At 35.0% G+C, this 19024-nt stretch overlaps 1 long non-coding RNA gene across 1 annotated transcript; it reads left to right on the forward strand.

The window, feature by feature from the left end:
• Nucleotides 1-642: 642 nt before the first annotated feature.
• On the forward strand, nucleotides 643-18954 carry LOC120167237. Its single transcript, XR_005520026.1, has 3 exons — nucleotides 643-653; nucleotides 14430-14432; nucleotides 18796-18954. It is a non-coding gene; the product is annotated as an uncharacterized LOC120167237 (long non-coding RNA).
• Nucleotides 18955-19024: the final 70 nt, after the last annotated feature.

The following is a 19024-nucleotide window of genomic DNA, read 5'->3' on the forward strand; positions in this document are numbered from 1 at the left end:
GAAGAAATGTTTAATCTGGGGTTTATTGTTGGAGGAAGATTATTTGCAGACTCCTCGGCTTTGTGCTCATGGTCTAAATGGCATGTGTGGTTGGGTGTATGATTCTGAGGAACCTGCACATTTATGATGTGAACGGATAGGGGTATATATATATATATGTTTTAAAAGATCTGTATCTTTTTACTAGTTTTACGGGAACACATTAGAAAACCTATTCTGATCTCTTGAACCTAAACATCTGAAATATTACCATCTGAAATGATTATTATCTGTTACTACCTGCGATATCAATGGACCTCAACTTAGCCTAAAAATCTGTAGATATCTGAACCAATAAGGAAATGTATGTTTATCTGTATCTGTAAGTTCTTCAGCATCATCTGATAGTTCTGTATTACTGAGCTTTCCGAAGCTCACTCTATTACTCAGCATTGCAGGTTAAAAGAATTGTACCAGTGCAGCTATCGACATCAGTAAGGGAGTTTTTTCGGCGTTGTTGTAGAGTATGGTACATGTGATTAGGGGGCATGTAATTGTATTTTGTTTTATATACGAGTCTTAAAATCTGTTTAATTTTTAAATAGTGACAAATGATTTTATAAGTTTACATGTTCTGAAAAAAAGTTTTAAATTTTCTGTTATTTTTACAGTGGGTCACTCCGGTGACCCTAATGTGACAACCCAGACCGAATCGGGTTACCCGCATCGGTTTGAGGGGGTTACACTTAGACCTTCAAAGGAACCAAAGCCCGCGCCTAACCACCATATATTGGAGGCCACTCTCCCTCGGTTATCGTACGTAGAGATGCTGAAAACTCCAACCAGCAGAACCCCTCGGTATACCAATCCCTCCCTTTCCTCTTCTAGGCCGATAATGCCATATCTCTATCCTCACGCCGCCGTGACCGACCCCTAGAGCCGACCAACATCTACGATGGCCAAAAACCCAAACTCCAGCCAAAAGAATCTCTCCGAGAGCCCCTCTATCTCCGACGAAACACAACAGTCAAGATAAGTTCTTCCTCCATCTTTCCTTTTTATTAGCATTACATTCGAATGACAAAACACATCATGCACATCCAGAATGAAAAATAGAATGGCGATGGCTAAATACCTTTGAGTTTGGAATTGTTTGGTTCCTTTTTTATTCCAGAAGATTTGTCATTTTACATTGATTTTTGTTTGGGTTTTATACCCGTTTTACTATAGATATTAGAATGCAAGGAAAGAACTAGGTTAAGATAAATTAAAAATTTAGCAGTAAAATCAAAACAAAATAATACACTAGTGACCAAAATTTAAAACACGTTGAAACTATAGGGATTAAATAACATACATCCATTTTCAAGTCTAAATTAAATAAAAATGCAAAAAATATCAACCCAATAAAATTAAAATAAAACAAAATAACCAATGCAGGTGACCATAATGCAAAAAATATTAAACTTAGGGGAACCTATATGTGATCTTTCCTTAAAAAGATGGATTAAACGAATAACAAGCTCAAAAGGAGGACTAAAAACCTAATTAGACCCTACTTTAGTGACCAGACATAAAAAGCCTAAAATACAGGGACTTGTGATTGATTAACCGATGACCTAATGACCAAAATGTAAAATCACTCTAAAGGTATAGGGACCTTATCATGATTAGCCCAAAAATTCACAAAAGCTTAATATCCCCCTCCCAGGTTCGTTTCTGCCCGAGAAAACCAAAACCAAACCTAAATTCTTTCAACTCCTTCCCTCCCTCAAAGCTCACAAAGGCTGACACCTTCAAAGGAGCCAAATCCCGTGCCCAGCCACACTACATTGGAGGCCACTATCCCTCGGTTATCGCATGTTGAGGCGCTGAAAACCCCAACCAGTACAACCCCTCGGTATACCAAGTCCCCCTTTCCTCTTCTAGGCCGAGAGGGTCATATCTCTATCCTCACGCCTCTGTGACCGACCCTAGAGCCGACTAACATCCACGATGGCCAAAAATCCTAAACTGAACCCAAAACCAGCCAAAAGAATCTCCCTGACAACCCCTCTACCTCCGACGAAACACGACAGTCAAGATAAGTTCTTCCTCCATCTTTCATTTTTATTAGCATTACATTCGAATGACAAAACACAACATGTACACCCAGAATGAAAAATAGAATGGCGATGGCTAAACACCTTTGAGTTTGGAATTTTTTGGTTCCTATTTTTTATTCGAGAAGAATTGTCGTTTTACATTGTTTTTTGTTTGGGTTTTATACCCATTTTAATGTAGAAATTTTAGCATGCAAGGAAGTGACTAGGTTAAGATAAATTAAAAATTAAGCAGTAAAATCAAAACAAAATAAATACACTAGTGACCAAAATTTAAAACACATTGAAACTACAGGGATTAAATAACAATCATCCATTTTCAAGTCTAAATTAAATAAAAATGCAAAAAAATATCAACCCAATAAAAGTAAAATAAAACAACATAACCACTACAGGTGACCATAATGCAAAAAATATTAAACTTAGGGGAACCTATATGTGATTTTTCCTTAAACAGATGGCTTAAATGAATAACATGCTAAAAAGGATGTCTAAAAACCTAATTAGACCCTAGTTTAGTAACCAGATATAAAAAGACTAAAATAAAGGGACCTATGGGTGATTAACCTACGACTTAATGACCAAAATGTAAAATCACTCTAAAGGTATAGGGACCTTATCGTGATTAGCCAAAAAAATCACAAAAGCTTAATATCCCCTTCCCAGCTTTTTTTCTGCCCCAGAAAACCAAAACCAAACCTAAAACTTTTTCAGCTCCTCCCCTCCCTCAAAGCTCACGGCGGCCGACACCTTCAAAGGAGCCAAAGCCCGCGCCTAACCACCCTAGATAGAAGTCACTCTCCCTCGGTTATCACACGTCGAGCTGCTGAAAACCCCAACCAGGGTAACACCTCGCTATACCAAGACCTCCCTTTCCTCTCCTAGGCCGAGAAAGGCATATCTCTATCCTTGCGCCACCGTGACCGACCCCTAGAGCCGAACAACATCCATGATGGCCAAACACCCTAAACCGGACCCAAAACCAGCCAAAAGAATCTCCCCGACAGCCCCTCTACCTCTGACAAAACACAACAGTCAAGATAAGTTCTTCCTCCATCTTTCCTTTTTATTAGCATTACATTAGAATGAAAAAACACAGCATACACACCCAGAATGAAAAATAGAATGACGATGGCTAAATACCTTTAAGTTTGGAATTTTTTGGTTACTATTTTTTTTATTCTAGAAGAATTGTCGTTTTACATTGATTTTGTTTGGGTTTTATACCCATTTTAATGTAGAAATTTTGGCATGCAAGGAAATGACTAGGTTAAGACAAATTAAAAATTAAGCAGTAAAATCAAAACAAAATAAATACATTACTGACATAAATTTAAAACACATTGCACTAAAGGGATTAAATAATAGTCATCCATTTTCAAGTCTAAATTAAATAAAAATGCAAAAAATATCAACCCAATAAAATTAAAATAAAACAAAATAACCACTGCAGGTGACCATAATGCAAAAAATATTAAACTTAGGGGAACCTATATGTGATTTTGCCTTAAACAGATGGCTTAAATGAATAACATATTAAAAAAGAGGACTAAAACCTAATTAGACCCTACTTTAGTGACCAAACATAAAAAGCCTAAAATACAGGGACCTTTGATTGATTAACCTACGACCTAATGACCAAAATGTAAAATCACTCTAAAGGTATAAGGAGCTTATTGTGATTAGCGCAAAAAATCACAAAAGCTTAATATCCCCCATCCCAGCTTCATTTCTGCCCGAGGAAACCAAAACCAAACCTAAATTTTTTTCAGCTCCTCCCATCTCTCAAAGCTCACGGCGCGGACACCTTCAAAGGAGCCAAAGCTCGCACCCAGCCACCCTATATGGGAGGCCACTCTTCCTCGATTATCAGACGTCGAGGTGCTAGAAACCCCAACCAGCGTAACACATCACTATACCAAGACCTCCCTTTCCTCTCCTAGGCCGAGAAAGATATATCTCTCTCCTCTCGTCGCCGTGACCGACCCCTAGAGCCGATCAACATCCACGATGGCCAAACACCCCAAACCAGACCCAAAACCAGCCAAAAGAATCTCCCCGACCCCTCTACCTCTGACGAAACACAACAGTCAAAATAAGTTCTTCCTCCATCTTTCCTTTTTATTAGCATTACTTTCGAATGATAAAACACAGTATGCACACCCAGAATAAAAAATTGAACGGTAGTGGATAAATACCTTTGAGTTTGGAATTTTTCAGTTCCTTTTTTTATTCCAGAAGAATTGTCGTTTTACATTATTTTTTGTTTGGGTTTTATATCCGTTTTATAGTATATATTAGCATGCAAGGAAAGGAATAGGTTAAGATAAATTAAAAAATTAAGCAGTAAAATCAAAACAAAATAAATACACTAGTGACCAAAATTTAAAACACATTGAAACTACAGGGATTAAATAACAGTAATCCATTTTCAAGTCTAAATTAAATAAAAATGCAAAACAAATACCAGCCCAATAAAATTAGAATAAAACAAAATAACCACTACAGGTGACCATAATGCAAAAAATATTAAACTTAGGGGAACCTATATATGATTTTTCCTTAAACATATGGCTTAAATGAGTAACAGGCTAAAAAGGAGGACTAAAAACCTCATTAGACCCTACTTTAGTGACCAGACATAAAAAGCCTAAAATAAAGGGACCTGTGGGTGATTAACCTCCAACCTAATGACCAAAATGTAAAATCACTCTAAAGATATAGGGTCCTTATTGTAATTAGCCCAAAAAATTAAAAAAGCTTAATATCCCCCTCCCATCTTTGTTTCTGTCCGAGAAAACCAAAACCAAACCTAAAACTTTTTCAGCTCCTCCCCTCCTTCAAAGCTCATGGCAGCCGGCACCTTAAAATCCAACAAAGCCCGCACCCAGTCACCCTATATAGAGGCCACTCAACCTCGGTTATCACACATCGAGGTGCTGGAAACCCCAACCAGTGTAACACCTCGCTATACCAAGACCTCCCTTTCCTCTCCAAGGCCAAGAAGGCCATATCTTTATCCTCGCGCCGCTGTGACCGACCCCTAGAGCCGACCAACATCCACGATGGCCAAACACCCCAAACCTAACCCAAGACCATCCAAAAGAATCTCCCCGACAACCCCTCTACCTCTGACGAAACACGACAGTCAAGATAAGTTTTTCCTCCATCTTTCCTTTTTATTAGCATTACATTCGAATAACAAAACACAACATGCACACCCAGAATGAAAAATAGAACGGCGGTGGCTAAATACCTTTGAGTTTGGAATTTTTCGGTTCCTTTTTTATTCCAGAAGAATTGTCGTTTTACTTTGTTTTTTGTTTGGGTTTTTTACCCATTTTATAGTAGATATTAGCATGCAATGAAAGGACTAGGTTAAGATAAATTAAAAATTAAGCAGTAAAATCAAAACAAAATAAATACACTAGTGACCAAAATTTTAAAAACATTGAAACTACTGGGATTAAATAACAGTCATCCATTTTCAAGTCTAAATTAAATAAAAATGCAAAAAAATATCAGCCGAATAAAATTAAAATAAAACAAAATAACCACTACAGGTGACCATAATGCAAAAAATATCAAACTTAGGGGAACCTATATGTGATTTTTCCTTAAACAAATGGGTTAAACGAATAACAGGCTAAAAAGGACTAAAAACCTAATTAGACCCTACTTTAGTGACCAGACATAAAAAGCCTAAAATAAAGGGACATGTGGGTGATTAACCTACGACCTAATAACCAAAATGTAAAATCACTCTAAAGATATAGGGACCTTATTGTAATTAGCCCAAAAAATCACAAAAGCTTAATATCCCCCTCCCAGCTTTGTTTCTGCCCGAGAAAACCGAAACCAAACCTAAATGTTTTCAGCTCCTCCCCTCCCTCAAAACTCACAGCGGCTGACACCTTTAAATGAGCCAAAGCCTGCGCCCAACCACCCTATATGGAAGCCACTCTCCCTCGGTTATCACACGTCGAGGTGATGGAAACCCCAACCAGTGCAACCCCTTGCTATACCAAGAATTGCCTTTCCTCTCCTAGGCTGAGAACGCCATATCTCTCTCCTCACGTCGTCGTGACCAACCCCTAGAGCCGACCAACATCCACGATGGTCAAACACCCCAAAGCGGACCCAAAACCAGCCAAAATATTATCCCCGGCAGCCACTCTACCTTTGACGAAACACAGCAGTCAAGATAAGTTCTTCGTCCATCTTTCCTTTTTATTAGCATTGCATTTGAATATCAAAACACAGAATGCACACCCAAAATGAAAAATAGAACGGCGGTGGCTAAATACCTTTGAGTTTGGAATTTTTCGGTTCTTTTTTTGATTCCAGAAGAATTGTCGTTTTACATTATTTTTTTTGGTTTTATACCCATTTTAATGTAGAAATTTTGGCATGCAAGGAAATGACTAGGATAAGATAAATTAAAAATTAAGCAGTAAAATCAAAACAAAATAAATACACTAGTGACCAAAATTTAAAACACATTGAAACTACAGGGATTAAATAACAGTCATCCATTTTCAAGTCTAAATTAAATAAAAATGCAAAAAATAACAACCCAGTAAAATTAAAATAAAACAAAATAACCACTGCAGATGACCATAATGCAAAAAATATTAAACTTAGGGGAACCTATATGTGATTTTTCCTTAAACAGATGGCTTAAACGAATAACACGCTAAAAAAGAGGACTAAAAACCTAATTAGACCCTACTTTAGTGACCAGACATAAAAAGCCTAAAATAAAGGGACATGTGGGTGATTAACCTACGACCTAATGACCAAAATGTAAAATCACTCTAAAGGTATAAGGACCTTATTGTGATTAGCCAAAAAATACAAAAGCTTAATATCCCCGTCTCAGCTTTGTTTCTGCCCGAGAAAACCAAAACCAAACCTAAATTTTTTTTAACTCCTCCTGTCCCTCAAAGCTCACGGCGGCCGACACCTTCAAAAGAGCCAAAGCCCGCGCCTAACCACCCTATATGGAGGCCACTCTCCCTCGGTTATCACACGTCGAGCTACTGGAAACCCCAACCAGTGCAACCCCTTAATATACCAAGACCTCCCTTTCCTCTCCTAGGCCGAGAAGGCCATATCTCTCTCCTCACACCGTCGTGACCGACCCCTAGAGCCGAACAACATCCATGATGGCCAAACACCCCAAAGCGGACCCAAAACCAGCCAAAAGAATCTCCCCGACAGCCCCTCTACCTCTGACAAAACACAGCAGTCAATATAAGTTCTTCCTTCATATTTCCTTTTTATTAGCATTACATTCGAATGACAAAACACATAATGCACACCCAAAATGAAAAATAGAACGGCGGTGGCTAAATACCTTTGAGTTTGGAATTTTTCGGTTCCTTTTTTGATTCCAGAAGAAATGTCGTTTTACATTGTTTTTTGTTTGGGTTTTATACCCGTTTTACAGTAGATATTAGCATGCAAGGAAATGACTAGGTTAAGATAAATTAAAAATTAAGCAGTAAAATCAAATCAATATAAATACACTAGTGACCAAAATTTAAGACACGTTGAAACTACAGGGATTAAATAACAGTCATCCATTTTCAAGTCTAAATTAAATAAAAATGCAAAAAAATATCAGCCCAATAAAATTAAAATAAAACAAAATAACCACTGCAGGTGACCATAATGCAAAAAATATTAAACTTAGGGGAACCTATATGTGATTTTTCCTTAAACAGATGGCTTAAACGAATAACAGGCTAAAAGGAGGACTAAAAACCTAATTAGATACTACTTTAGTGATCAGACATAAATAGCCTAAAATACAGGGGCCTGTGGGTGATTAACCTACGACCTAATGACCAAAATGTAAAATCACTCTAAAGGTATAGGGACCTTATCGAGATTAGCCCAAAAAATCACAAAAGCTTAACATCCCCTTCCCAGCTTCGTTTCTGAGAAAACCAAAACCAAACCTAAAAGTTTTTCAGCTCCTCCCCTCCCTCAAAGCTCACGACGGCCGACACCTTCAAAGGAGCCACCCTATATGGGAGGCCACTCTCCCTCGGTAATCGCACGTCGAGGCGCTAGAAACCCCAACCAGCGCAACCCCTCGCTATATCAAGCCCTCCCTTTCCTCTCCTAGGCCGAGAAGGCCATATCTCTCTCCTCACGCCGCCGTGATCGACCCCTAGAGCCGACCAACATCCACAATGGCCAAACACCCCAAACCGGACCCAAAACCAGCCAAAGGAATCTCCCCGACAGCAATACAACCAGCACTCGGGTCAAGGAGCCGTCCAGATTGATCTTCACCACACCGAGAACCGGAGGACACCAATGGAAAGAGTAAGCAGCAAACACCAATTCATCTAAACTAGCAACAATACCAGCACCATAACCATGACGATGCGCGCAAGGAGCCTCCAGAAAATCTCAATGGATAACCTGAGAATTAACAAGAAGATTCCAAGCAGATTGTAACCTGTTATCATGAACAAACGAATTACGCCCATTCTACAAGTTCCAAAGAAGTGTAATCAAACTAGCAAATTGTTCAGTTCCCAACACAAGAAAACATTGCTCAAACCACATCAATGGATCATCAATAGTACAAAGAAAGACCCGAACTGGAAAATCAGCAAAACGGATAGCCTCCTGTGAGCTCGGACACAATCATAAGGCATACACCACCATCTCATCAGTCGTGCCACACAAAGGACAGATTCCATCCGACAAATATAGGGGCGTGTTTGAAAAATTACCATATAATTATATTTATATATAATTAAATTGTTGTAACGTGTTTTGGACATTTATTATAATTTTTTAGTCTCGTTAAATTGAATGTAATTAGAACTCCTTAATTACAATCTTCAATTCTTAAGGAAGAGGTGAAAATTAATATAATTATGTGCAACACTTTAATTTTATAACTTATATTATTTAAAATTTAAATTTATACAATTATAATATATAGTATCAAACATGATATAAGTATAAGATGGTAACAAGTCATATCAGGTCGAGTTTTCGATTAACCTGACTTGAGAAGCATACCCCTTTATCTAAACTGAACTTGATATGATCCTAGTTTAGGGATGTCTCATCGGACCCAAAACTCGACTCGAATTTTGAGATATAAATCTACACAAGACATGACCAAACCCGATACAAATATATGTAAAAGAATTTTATTTTTATTGGGTAAAATAGGGGTCTAATTAAAAAAATATAGAGAAATGAGCATTATAGAAAATATACATAAAAATTATATTATTATCCTTGGTCAGGTCAGATCGAAGATTTTTTACCTTAAGCCCAATCTCGACATTATCCGACCTCACTCTTTACTAAATTTAACCCGACTTTAACTCGATATTTTTAAAATGATCATATAAATTCGAATCGAAATTAATAAAATTTAGATCAAATTAATAAGCTTACATAAATTAAGATAGTAATTACATTTTTATACAATTATACATTTAAATTCAAATATACCCTAAAGATATATTATGAATTAAACAAAATAATATAATATAAAAAACACAAACCAAATGACCTCAGTAGTTTGTTGTTATCTTTTGAGGTCTCGAGTTCGAACATAACATCTGCAAGTTATATGAGCGTTCATTATCAGATAGATGAGTGTCTTTCTATCAAATAGATGAGTGTCTTTCGAACAAATATTATCTTATATTCACCTCAAACTAATAAAAGATAATATATTTAATTTTGAATGATAATAATTTCTTTAATATGACGTGAATTGTTATTTTTATAACGTTATAAAAATAATTAATTTAATTAATTAATTCAAATTTAAATACATATTTTAAGGTTAACTATCCAAATAAAACAATTACATTTTTATTATTTTAATATATAAAATAAATTTCGAGGGCATGATGAATTTAATAAAATATAAATTTTTATTAAAACTTGTCATAATGACATGACACGTTCTAATAATTTTTTTTTATAAAATTCATTTATAAAACTCGTTATGCTAATATATTTTATAAAACTCACCAATTCTAAATCACTATAACAAATACCATAAATTTTCTATTAGCCACGTTTCTCTAATTTTTTTGTCTACATAGTTTTTTTTAATTTCCCCCCACTTTTTGTCTTCTAATGCTTTTATCTCAGGCTTAGAATAAATACGTCATATCTGAACTCGAGATAACAGGGTTAAGATGGCCGAGTTGGTCTAAGGCGCCAGTTTTAGGTAATGGTCCGAAAGGGCATGGATTCGAATCCAATTCTTGACAAGTTATTTTAGCTCGACTATTGCCCTATAGGCCCTATAGACACCCGTTTTTGTCCGGGTCAAAAAATATTATTAATTATTATTATTATTATTACTATTATTAACTAATTTACATGTTTTACAGGTCCAAACCCAAAACTTAACAAGCCCCAGAAGCCCAATCACAACAGCTGCCCGATTGAAGCCTAATACCATACTCGGGATTCGAACCGACCCGAACCAGGCCTGGATCCGACCCGACCCAGTCCTGGATCCGACCCAACCCAGTGTAATTAGGGATTTGAAACCCTAAAATAGTCAACCACCACTGCCAACATTTCTTCATCCAGCTGCCACGCGTGTGAGTCACGCTGAACACTGTCGAATCACCACCGAGAAAGTTGAACCGTCGTCGTCATCAAGAGTGGTCAAACAATGCAAAAGAGAAGCAAAATTAAAAAAAAAACCAGCCAAAGTCAAAAGATAAATTAATATACCTAACCCCCGAAAAAATACCAAATGATTTCACCTAAACATGTTATTATCTTACCAAACACAAAGAAATTAATATGCAAGAGGATAAGGGGATTTGGAGGAGAAAAAAAGAAATAAATTGGGGGGTATTCGAACCAAATAAGGGGGAAGAAAAAATCGAGAGGAAAATTATAGGGGTGATCCGGGGGTTTTCTAGAAAAAAGATGATTCGGGGGTTTTCCAGAAAAAAGATATCAGAGAGGAACCGATTCGAAAAGGAAAAATAGAGAACTAAGAGAGAAATGGGGGAAAAGAGAAACTCACCGTGTAGATCATGTCCCTAACAACCTCGCCGGAGTGCAAACAACCCCACCGAAGGTAAAACCTTCACCTTTTTTAGATCTAGGGTTCGAATAGAGGGTTATAGTTTATATTTAGGGTATTAGGAGGTTTGTTTTCGAAAAAATGGGAAGGTTTTCAAGTCGAGGTTGGAGAGAGGAAGCTTTTGGGTTGCTTTATCTTCGGCCACCGTGCTCCGTCATGAGTGCCGCAGCGGGCGTCACCGCCGATGGCAGATTCTCTCCTTTCAGAGGAGAGAGTTGAGAGGATTTTCCTCTTTCTCTCTCTCTACTTTGGATGAAAAAAAAAGGAAATGGGAGATTATCGGTTTGAGGCCTTAATTTTGGCCTTATATTCTAGCATCAAAACGTTGTCATTTCGAAAGGGGAGGGTTCAACGCGTTTTGGGAAAAAGGGCTAATATTAGTTCTAGTCCTTTACCTTTTGCAATCTCAACCTTGTCTTTTGTATTGTTATGGGTTAATTACTATTGAGGTCCCTCATCATTGATAAAAGTTTATTTTAACCATTAATGTAAATTTGTATTATTTTGTTTCGAACCTTTACTTTTCTATCGTTTACATTTAAGTCACTAGTATATTTATATTGCAATGTTTGTTAATTTTTGAATTTGGCCATCATATTAAATGCTTTATTTTAGTCACTGTTTGATATTTTGGTTTAATTATTGTTTAGCCCTTTATCTTTTTGTTTATTTCATTTTAGTCCTTTAAATTATCTATGGGTTATTTTCATTTTTAGTACCCGTTTTATTTAATATTTTCAATCTAGGTTCTGTTTTATTTATAATTACTTAACCATTCAGTTTCTATATTTGCTATTTAGTCCCTTAAATTCCTGTATTTGCTATTTTAGTACATCAATTTTATGTTTTTCTCTATTTTGATCCTTGTAATTTCAAATACTTACTTTTTGCTCATTTTATTTCGGTTTGTAATATTTATTTGTTTTTATTTTAGTCCCTTATGTATGAGTATACATGTATGTGTATTATGTTAATTTTACTTTACATATTTATATATGTATATGTTGTTTATTACGATATGTTGATATATTAATTAAATTTCACTCGATATGCCCTTCGATTATTTTCAAGAACATTTGTCGTAGAATGGGTGTGAAAAGTACCACCTTACAGAGGATGTGTGATTTAATACAACATTCGAACGAAAGGAAAATTTGAAATAAATCAATTTCTATTTTACTAATTAATTTTTTTCTATTATAATTCAAATGATGCAAAGAGTATTGTTGTAAATAGTAATTTATTTTATACAAATTGTCTATATTTAATTTATATTCGATTTGTACTTTTTATTTGAAGAGGGAAGATTCTTTACGGACAATAAATAGTTGAGATAACTTTCTCAACGGAGGATTGCAAATCTCGGAATCTCTTTTCAGGCTAATGAATTTTCTTTAATTTGTAACACCCCAATTTAGGGGCTAAATTTTAGGAATTTTAAAGTGGTGAATTTAATTGGTATTTTTAAAGAAACGGTGGATTAAATTATAAAATTTCAAAGTTGACAGACCATTTTAAGAAGTACATGAAATTCAGTGGCTAAACCCATGATTTAACCATTTTATATGTTGAATTATAAACTCCCCCGTGCGTAGGTTCAGCAGGAAAAAAATTACAGTTTTCCCTCTCAAACAACCCTCCTTTCAACTCGGATCTACTCGTCGTCCGACCTCTGATTGACGAACTGAAACCACCATTGTGTTCATTGTCGAACGAGGAACAAAACCCCTCAAACCTTTCGTCTTGAATCGTCGTCGTTTGTCGTTAATTTCAGTCGAAAGTATCATAGGTAATAACTTGATTTCAGTTGGTTTTTCGTCGATTCACGACGATCCGACGATCTGTTTTCGACACCTCCTGCACCATCGAGTTCCTTGCATCGTTCCGAGTCCACTGGTGTTCTCCGTTTCTCCGTCATCGCCGGCGCGTGCAGGGGTGAGACCGTCAAAGTTTCCGATGTTTCAGAATCGATCTTTCCGCCGTTCAAAATTGTGAACCGAGCTTTGTAAGTGCCTCAAAATCGCTTAAAATAATTTTTAGAATTTTTTTCGGGAATTTTTCGATACTGGGTTACTGTTCACGCATTGCACGCACCACCTCCCTAGAGTGGGCATCGTCTGGGTGTTAATTTTGTAATTAATTTCTGTTTGGTTGCTATTTATGTAAAATTCGGGTGTTAGTTTCGTAAATATTTGCAGAAGGAGACTAATTTTGTAATTAATTTATGTTAGGTGATATTTGTGTAAAATGGTCGACTGTTGACCATTGACTGTTGACCGGCGTTGACCACAGTTGACCAGAACTTTGACCGGCGTTGACCGGGCATTAAACGACCTTTGACTTTGACCGAGTATACCTATCCTGATGTTTTTTGACGTTTCGAATCCGATTCCGTAGTCCGTTTTTCGAAATTCAGACCCGAAGGCCTCCAAATTTCCAGTCAAACACGTTAACTTTGATTTTGACCAAAAATTCAAAATTTTTGAAAAGTCATATTTTATGTTTTCGACGTCCTGAATCCGAAGTCCGTTTTGCCAAAATTGAACCCGATAAGCTGTTTTTCACTGATTTATCATCCGATTCGATCCGTTTTTCAGAATTAAGCTCCGTTTTTTATGTAATTTATGTTGATATGGATCCGAGGAAATATTGTAAGATTTTAAGATCGAGGGCGTTCGAATGGAATTTAATGGTCGATCAGTATTACACGGAAATCGAGGTAATACTTTACTACCTCTTTATACTTTATGGAACATGTGAATATTGGTAAATGAATGAATAAGATAATGTTTGTCTCATTTGTGTAGTTAATGAATTACTACACTCGATCCGAATACATTAGAAATTTGGCAACTAATTATGGTTCAGTTGATTAATATAAGAAATTGATGGATTGTTAGAATTATATTATGAGTTCTGTGATTAGTGATAAAGGAATTATCATGGATTTGTAGCTTATAATATATGTCATTAAAGGTTAAATGTTAAAGGTACTTGGATGAGAAATTATGAGAATACTTCGGTAGGGTAAAATTACGAAAATACCCCTATGTTATAAAAAGAAAAGATTTGAATATGGAAGTTGGATAAGAGGTTTTACAGATATATTGATCTGATAAAAATATTGATGTGCATAAGAAATGTTAGTTTTACTTGGAAATTATGGATAATCGGTTTTTAATCCTATGAGGGTTTGTGAAGGATACTAGAAGTCTGTTAAGGGAATCATTTCAAGATTAGAGAGTGTTCAAGAAAGAAATTAATCATAGGATCTCTAAATTATATTATTTTCGTTAAGAGCTAATAATGAAATTATCTGGTTAAGAAATTACGAAAATGCCCTTGAGAGGTAAAATAGTCCGAGTAGACCCTGAATGAGAAAGTACTTCGAGGATTTGTACTTAACTTGATTAAGTACGAATTTGATTATTAAGATCCTGACTTAGTGCAGAAAAATTCTTGATATTCCGTTGGTAAAAATATGAGAAGGCATTTGACTCAAAAATATCCGAGTTACGAGTAAATACCTGAAGAACAATTTATTGGGTGCTCTTTTATCAGAATTGTTCGAAGGGACTGAAATAGATGATAAATTGGAATTAAATAATAAGACATGATGGAAGGAAGTGATTGAAATACATCGGATATGTAGAATGACCAAAATACCCCTGTAATGGAAATGACCCAAGAATATCACCAAGCTCAGGAATGATTGGATATCCTCGAGCTCTGAAATGAATGGAATGAAACTGAACACCAAAATTACCAAAATAATCTTATGGCCTAAACTAAGTAAATGTCTTGGATTAATTAAGGAATCCAAATAAGCATAGGTATTGTACTACCTTTAAAAGTAATGGAACACAATTTAAGTGAGTAGATCAACCCTAAAGCTATGTCAATACCTGAATGACATAGATATTACTGGAATACATGTTCGTATTCTCAAGTTTGGCTCGATGATAAATTTTGGAAGTATTCAGCTCAGCTCAACTCTAGCTCGCATTCAGTACTAAGAATTGGACGTTTGTTCGACAAATCAACCACAAAGACCAAATTGAATGGAACGGAAGTACAACATGTATCTGAAATTCAGTAACGTTTGAATTACTCTGGAAAATCCCAAAGTAATTGGAATGGACTTGAATATTAAATGAACTAAGTAACCTCAAGTACTGAGGATTAAGTAAGAGATTGGAATAAGCCTGAAAACTCGGATGAACTTACGTGATGTATCATCCCTATGGATTATGAACCATAAATCAAGTACGTCGACATTTCCTGATATAGTTGAAACATGGAAATAAAATAAAGACCATTAGAATATCTGTTAGTCTCCTTAAGATCTGTTGAGTGATGACTTAGAAGGTGATCTATAGATAAGAATATTTGGTATTAAAGAGTAAATACCCTGGAAGGTTAATGAATTTGACAAGTTGACAAGTATTAGTTCTGGGAGCTAGTCATCTGGAGTTGTTCGATAATTTGATCAATCGACATAGATTGTAAAGTTCCTGAATCTTCGTTATTCCTTATCAGCTCAAATCACTCTGGTCATGTATGAAAACATAAGCAACTCATATGTAAAGGATTTTGAATACCCTTCTGATTACGTAGAGCTTCCGATAAATGTCCGAATAAGATGATCATGATAAGCATATTATGAATAACTGATGATTTTGTCAGTTAACAAACTCTTCTAATAGTGATTCTAATTTCCGGCATTCTATTGGTAAACTGAAGATTTGTGTTTCTCTGCCCGAGAAGATTATCTTGTATCTCTAAATAATATCTGGAAACTCTAGTGTGTTCCCTACTTATATGAATATTTTATCTGATTTTTGATTTGAATTCTGTTTTGACATCTGATCTGAAATCTGTTCTGATTCCTAACCTGGATTCTGTTATGATATCTGATCTGAATTATGTTTTGATTTTTGATATCTCTGTTTATCGACGGAGAAATGTTTTATCCGAGGGTTTATTGTTGGATGAAGATTATTTGTAGACTCCTCGGCTTTGTGCTCAGGGTCTAAATGGCATGTGTGGTTGGGTGTATGGTTCTGGGAAACCTACATATTTATGATGTGAACGGATGGGGGTATATATATATATATATATTTTAAAAGATCTGTATCTTTTTTTCTGGTTTTACGGGAACACACTAGCAAACCTATTCTGATCTCCTGAACCTAGACATCCGAAATATTTCCATCTGAAATGAGTACTATCTGTTACTACTTGCGATATCAATGGACCTCAACTCAGCCTAAAATTCTGTAGATATCTGAACCAATAAGGAAATGTATGTTTGTCTGTATCTGCAAGTTCTTCACCATCATCTGGTAGTTCTGTATTACTGAGCTTTTCGAAGCTCACTCTATTACTCAACATTGAAGGTTAAAAGAATTGTACCAGTGCAACTATCAACATCAGTAAGGGAGTTCTTCCGGCGTTGTTGCAGAGTATGGTGCATGTGATTAGGGGGCATGTAATTGTATTTTGTTTTATATACAAGTCTGAAAATCTGTTTTATCTCTGCATACTGATAAATCATTTATAAGTTACATGTTTTAATAAAATTTTTAAATTGTCCGCTATTTTTATAATGGGTCACTCCGGTGGCCCTGATGTGACACTCCAGATCGGATCGGGTTACCCGCATCGGTCTGAGGGTGTTACATAATTAATTCAAGGCAATTTAATTAAATCTCAATAAATGGATCATCATTCAATTTTATATTCGATTTATCATTTCTACCATTTACGACAACGTGTAAGCGACACAGTACCGATTTTGAGCGTTGTGGGGGTGCTTATCCTTCTCCACGCGTAACCGACTCCCGAACCCGTTTTAATATGATTTTTGGTAAACACATACTATTTTTGTCTTAAAAATTATTTTTCTTAAAATTCTTTTTTAAAAGACGTTTTTAGGTATTCGACCTACCTAACCCAAAGGTCGATGGCGACTCTTTTCAATTTAATTCAAATTAATCCAAAATCACTCAATTTTCCAAAATTAAAGTCGTAACTGTTTTTTAAAACAATAAATAATTGTTCCACCTACAAAAATGGTTATGACAGGCCCAAACATCATTGTTTGTTTTCTATATGTTGAAAAATAATAACTAGGTTTGGTGTTTAATTTATTATTATTGATGTTGTTTTAATAATTATAAATAAATTCCTAATTGGGTCAACTTAGGAAATTAGGTCACCTATCATTGCTTGGAATAAGTAGGTAACGATTGGAACTTAAGCCTAAAAACCCCTTATTCTTCAAGTTTGATTTTATATTAATGAAAGATACATGAAAATGTTTGAAGTATGTTTAAACGATTATCATAATTCATAGATTTTATTAAACTAGATGCAACTAAAGACCTCTAATTACAATATTGTAATTATCAAAGAAAAGGTGATAAAAATATTATTACGTATAATACTTTAATTTTATGCTTAATATTATTTAAAATTTAAAATTATATAACCGTGTAAGTATAATATATACTATCAAATATGACATAAGTACATAGATGACAATGAGTTGATTTAGGTTTTTGGTTAATCTAACCAGGTTCGAGAAGCATACTCTCTTCGCCTGACTTGATCATGTTTAGGGAGGTCTCACTCGATCTGAAACTCGGCCTAAATTTTAGAATAGAAAATATATCTGGCCTGACTCAATTCAACACAAATATATATAAATAATCTTATTTTTTATTCGACAAAATAGAAACTTAATTGGAAAAAAATATAGAGACAATGACATTATAGCAATTATCCCTATATATACATATGAAAATTATAATATTGTCTTGAGTAAGTTCAAATCGAAGATTTTTTCACCCTAAATTCAATCTCGACCCGATTCGATCTTTCCCTTTACTAAACTCGACCCAACACAAACCCTTTTTTTAATAACCCTATAACATTAGATTAGAACATGTAAGACTTGGGTCAATTTTTCAATCATACATAAATAATTACAACATAATCATTAAGGTAGTACTTACACTTTCATACAATTGTACATTAGAATTCAAATATGCCCTAAAAATTTATAATGAATTAAACAAAACAAAACAATATAAAATACTCAGCATATTACATATTATATATTAAAGTAATTCAAATTAATATATTAAATTGACCAAGTTAATTATGAATTTTAATAATCGATAATTAATTTAATCACAAAAAAATAAATTACTCAAAATTGAATTTACCAAATCAGTTTATTTAGATTTGAATAAAGAGAGCTACAAAACTTAGAAATGCTAGGCCGCCCAATTCCTTTAGCCATTTCTTTCCGACTTGAAAAGTTGTCAAAGGCAGTCAAACAAAACCATGTCAATTGACCAAAAATAATCAACATAAGGGTAAATTACCTTCTGGTCATCCAACCATTAGGGTGCTTCTATTTTGTCACCAAACTAATTTTTTTCAATTGAGGCATAAAGTTAAGAAAATTGATCAATCAATTCACCAGTCCTAATTCGACATAATTCAATTAATTTAACAATCTATATTTAAGATTTCTATCAATCTAGTCCACAATACACCATCATCAACACTAATCATCTGTCAACATCATTCTGTTAGTTGAGAATGTGACTTGCCGTTCGTTGTTCTTTTGTTTTTGTTTCGATTTCGTTCCTATTAGCACGTTTTCGGTATGAATTTTGAGGTTTGATTTGATTTGCAATGTTGTATTTTGTTAGATCTGATTGTTTACACGGTTAAATTTAAGAAGAACAGCAGGGAATTTAAGTTAGTTTACTTAATCTCATTCTAGTCTTAATTAATGCTTACTCACCATTTTAGCTTTGGT

This window comes from Hibiscus syriacus, unplaced genomic scaffold (genome assembly GCF_006381635.1).
Source record: "Hibiscus syriacus cultivar Baekdansim isolate YM2019G1 unplaced genomic scaffold, ASM638163v2 tig00111671_pilon, whole genome shotgun sequence".
Classification (NCBI taxonomy): domain Eukaryota; kingdom Viridiplantae; phylum Streptophyta; class Magnoliopsida; order Malvales; family Malvaceae; genus Hibiscus; species Hibiscus syriacus.